The 4647-nt window shown below is 34.5% G+C and overlaps 1 long non-coding RNA gene across 1 annotated transcript; it reads right to left on the reverse strand.

The window, feature by feature from the left end:
- Positions 1-1141: 1141 nt before the first annotated feature.
- LOC149472212 (uncharacterized) lies at positions 1142-3822 on the reverse strand. Its single transcript, XR_016315191.1, has 2 exons — positions 3284-3822; positions 1142-1654 (listed from the first exon to the last, which is right to left on the reverse strand). It is a non-coding gene; the product is annotated as an uncharacterized LOC149472212 (long non-coding RNA).
- Positions 3823-4647: the final 825 nt, after the last annotated feature.

The raw sequence follows: 4647 nt of genomic DNA on the forward strand, positions 1-4647 counted from the left end.
ATTTTCAAATGGTTCATTGCAGTCATTAAATATGTTAGATGTTTTTAATTCGCAAATGTATGAATTAATTCTAAGGTATCAGCTAAAACCAATAGAATGATCATACTAGCATTTCAGAACAGATATTAGAGAACTTACCTATTTGTTAAATAGCTTTCTATTCTCTTTACAGTTGTATATTGAAATTAGAATTACGTGGACTTAATTCTGCAGTTGCATCATTAAATTACAAAATAAAAACGATATATCAGTGTTAAAATGTCCAGGGTGCTGTAAAAAAATACCCTATTTAGTTATTATAGAAAAAAAATTACCAAAACACTTTAAGTAAATTGACAATTTTTACTTTTCCAGTAGCATTCTACCCTGTTAACAGGTATGACAGTTTATGTGTACACCAATAATATTTAGTATATGATAGCTAAGCTATCAAATAGAAAAAAGTTTGATTGCAACTTTAGGTGTAAAATGTTAGTTTTACAAGACTGTGGAAAAAGCATTTTTTAGCAGTTTGCAGAAGTTTTTTCTATTTTTTCACTGTGTGCTGAATATATTTAACAGTTTTAAAACATATTTTTTAAAAAATTGAAAATGGAATTGATAATTTTTTTTTATAATTTAGAGTTAAAATATGATGAATATTATGGCATTATTTCACACGATTGCTGTAAAAATATGCCACAATGTCACACTGAACTAATATGAAAAACTCTCAACAGGGTGTGGCCTGGTAGGAGAAACTGGCATAGAAAAATTTAAGTCTGTTCCTGCATCAAGTATTACAGGTGTAAGAGATACGCAGGTTTTTATTTTTCATGTAAATAGTCAGGGAAAATACTATTTCACGTTTTTTTGTTTTGTTTTTTGCTGTGACTCCTTTTCTTTTAAAATTTATATGCGAATTATTTTTAAACCACTGTATAATTTTTTAGACCCCCTTTAATTTTTTTTTTCAACAATCAGTTGAGTGTTTTTTTAACCCAGAATAACGAACATGGATCTTGCTGTCTTTAAACATACTATAGCTTCCATTTTCACCTTTTTCTATTTTTCATGATATCTGACTGATATTACATTTGCTTTTGTGCAAAAAATGTTATTTTTTTAATAATATGTTCTCAAAAAAAATACAACAACAAAATGTGTAAAATCTTCTACCTTTATGTTATCCACTCTAGGGAAATTTGTAGAGTCTGTACAAAGAAATGCCACAAACTGACTTGTAAAAAGCTGAAAATGATGTATTTTTTGATGCCACATTTCTGATTCTCCCTAGCAATCCTCTTGTCAGTTTGATAAAGGAAAGCAGAATGCAGTCATATCATATGATTCGTGTTCTTCTTTTATGGTATTTTGCATGTGCTGTTAAGAAGAGCAAGCGCCTTCTTCTTCCGCACACAGAGGTTGTGCAGATTCATATGCTTTCAATTGCCCCCCTGCTGCGTAGACAGCCTTCTGTTATCAGAGTGAAGTCTGAATCCAGTAAGGTTCACGTATTTCTGCTGCTTGTGTCAGAGCAGAAGGTTTTGTATACCTAGTAGCCTACATAATGCAAGGTATCCGTGCCAGTCTTTCATCCTTTAAGAGGACAATAAAATTGTTTCAGCTCTGTTACCTCCTGTAGAGAACTAATTTTCCAGCAGTCAACCTCAATCTGGATAAATAATTAGAAAGAGAGAAGGACAGCACTGATGAACATGTTAGTGATAGTTACCATGAATTCAAACTATTATCATCTGCTTATACCATTATACTTAAGACAAATGAGTTTTGTGGATATCAGTTGCATATGTATTTACTATATGCATGCAGCTGAATGTTTATTAAGTAAATATATTAATGACTGATGTGAATGTACAGTATGTAAAGCACTGAAAACAAATATTGATGCTATATAAATAAGCAATATATATTGTATATATATATTTAGTGTATATACATATTTATAAATATATATATATATATATATATATATATATATAGTGTGTGTATATATATATATATATATATATATATACACATATATATATATATATATATTTAGTGTATATACATATTTATAAATATATATATATAGTGTATATTATATATCTATATATATATAGATATATATCTATATATACGTGCCTTGAATCAGGTATATACATGAAGAAATGACAGTTAAGACTGAAAATGGAAGTTTTATCCACCACATAGTGTTAAAATGGAAAAAATATAATTGAAACAGTGTTAAGATCTGCTAGTTTGAACACATTATTATGGCACACCCCATATTGTATTGTTATTAATAATGATTTATACAGTGCCACCATCTCCTATTGCGCATGCAAGATAATTGATGAAACCAAGTGTGAGTAATACATGTAGCAAAAATCATAGGAACCTTTCAAATGAAAAGAGCAGACATATAGGGGAAACCTATAATGCAATGCCAACGTTTAACAGAGAGAGCCCTGAGTCTAGGAGCTTAATATAGGTGTCCTAGATGCTTGTCAAGCTCTTGGGTATATCATGCTTCAGGCAATGTAGTGACAATGTTATGATTTAATTACTTCCTTTTTTTACATGCTTTTATCATGCAAGGCGTAGATATAATCATTGTGGGTCCCTAAATGTCACATACAATTTTTGTTAGAGAACAAAAAAAAAATGATTAGGACAAAACGTAATGTTTGTGGTTATCAAGGGGTTAATGTAAGGCAGCATCCTTCAATTTAAATGGATATACTGTGATTACCTCAACAGCTGATTTCCATTGTGAATCTTGCTTGTTAAATGACATCTCTTGAGAATGAATGGTCATTATGCATCATCATACAGTATTACACAGCACACAGTACACAGCAGCCATGCACAGTCACTGTTGACAGTGTACATACGGCATCTGCATGGGATTAATAATTGTACATGCTTTTGAATGATGCAGGGTGTACCGTTGCAGTGCTGCCTTAGCCTGCTTTACATTGTAAAGAGAAGAGCAAGGGCGGTGGTGCATACATTAGTCTTTGTGCATGTATAATGCCAGGCAAGCATGGATGTGAAAGAAAACAAAATGGGTAGGGAAATAAAAATTAGCACACAATGGCTGGTGCCCAGGCACGTTCTCTCCCCTTCCCTCTCACTCTCGATCTCTCATGCAAGGCCATGCAAGGGTTAACAGAAAGATGCAGTTCATCCCATTCTCCGTAGTACCTGCACAACACCCACATAGGGATCAGATAAAAATAGGTCAGCTTCTCACATGAATCTACAAACACATGGTGCTTGACTGCACTACACCTACCGAGTCTGAATGTCCCTTCCGGGAATTCCTGAATTTAAAGAATATAATAAAAAAAAAGGGGTGGGAAAGCCAGCAAGCATCCTTAGGAAACCTCAGCGACATTCTTCTGTTTTCTTCAGGCAAATCGCAATCAGCATCTCAGCAGACAGCGAACCAGCTGCGTGCGCGAGTCACAAGGAGGATTCACCATTCTAGCAATCTCTCGCCTTCTCCCTTGATTTCCCAGTCGGAGCATCAGCGTTTTAACTTCTTATCAGCCCTTTGCATGCTGCTATGCGTGTCACACCATCCTCACATTGCTGCATCCTTCAATAAAGAATCTGCTTCCTCCACCCCACCCTTAGATTTTTTTTTTTTTTTTGCTATTCTTCACCATCCTATATGTGCAGAGGCAGCTTTAATGGTAAGGAGTCTTTGTCTGCCACCCTGCTATAATGCAGATGTTTACTGCCTTGCATTGATTTCTTATTGGTTGACAGATCTATACGGCAAGGAGGAAGGGGGGAGGAAAGCACATATTGCAGCCTACAAGATTGACGTAGCGATCCCAACACATATATAATATTTCTATTTTAGGATCTTTCCCATTTTAGATAGTAGAGGAGAAAAAAGGTCAGTTTGATGTAATGGAGCCATTAACATGTATTAATAATGCAGACGGGGCAAGTAGCTGGTTCTGGTTCTTCTCCCGAGGGAAGAGGAGGGGAGAGTGGAACGTAAAACAGATGTACGTTACATCTTCTTCAAACTGACTGCTGACACAGTCCGGGAAAGGTGTCTCTGTGGCTCCAGAGTTTATTTTATGCAGTATAACAGTCTTGCTAATGTAATCCACTGAATGTATTAAATATGGCAGCGGACGGCCATACTGCAGACGAGAAAGCAATATGGGGAGCTGTGATGAGGCCTGTCATCTCTGCCGGCTTAACCGCTGGGTTATCACCATGCCTCTGATGAAGAGGTGAAAATTATCTTGACAGCTTTTTGAGATTTTTACTGTAGGATATTGTAAGGTTTATCATTTATTTGACGATTGCTCTGCTTCTTAATGTTTATCAATTAATGGCCTTTTTTTATAATCATGTGATTGCCATAACAAAGGTAAGATTTATTCTTAAGTGGTTCTCATATATCTATGTGCCATAGCATGGTTTTTTATTGGTTTTTGTGTGGTGTCCATGTAGGTTCCGTAGGACTATCTTTTCTTTTTTTGTCACTATATTTTTGGGATCCGCCTTTTTGTATGTGGTTGGAAATGGTTAAAATATTAAAATTAGATGATACACAGATCTGTATATTTGGGATTCTATGCATTTTGCATTAATATTTATATTTTAATTTCAGGTATTATATAGCGCTGTCAA

Source organism: Staurois parvus, unplaced genomic scaffold (assembly GCF_062004578.1).
Source record: "Staurois parvus isolate SC_StPar_1 unplaced genomic scaffold, SC_StPar_1.0 ptg000021l, whole genome shotgun sequence".
Lineage (NCBI taxonomy): Eukaryota > Metazoa > Chordata > Amphibia > Anura > Ranidae > Staurois > Staurois parvus.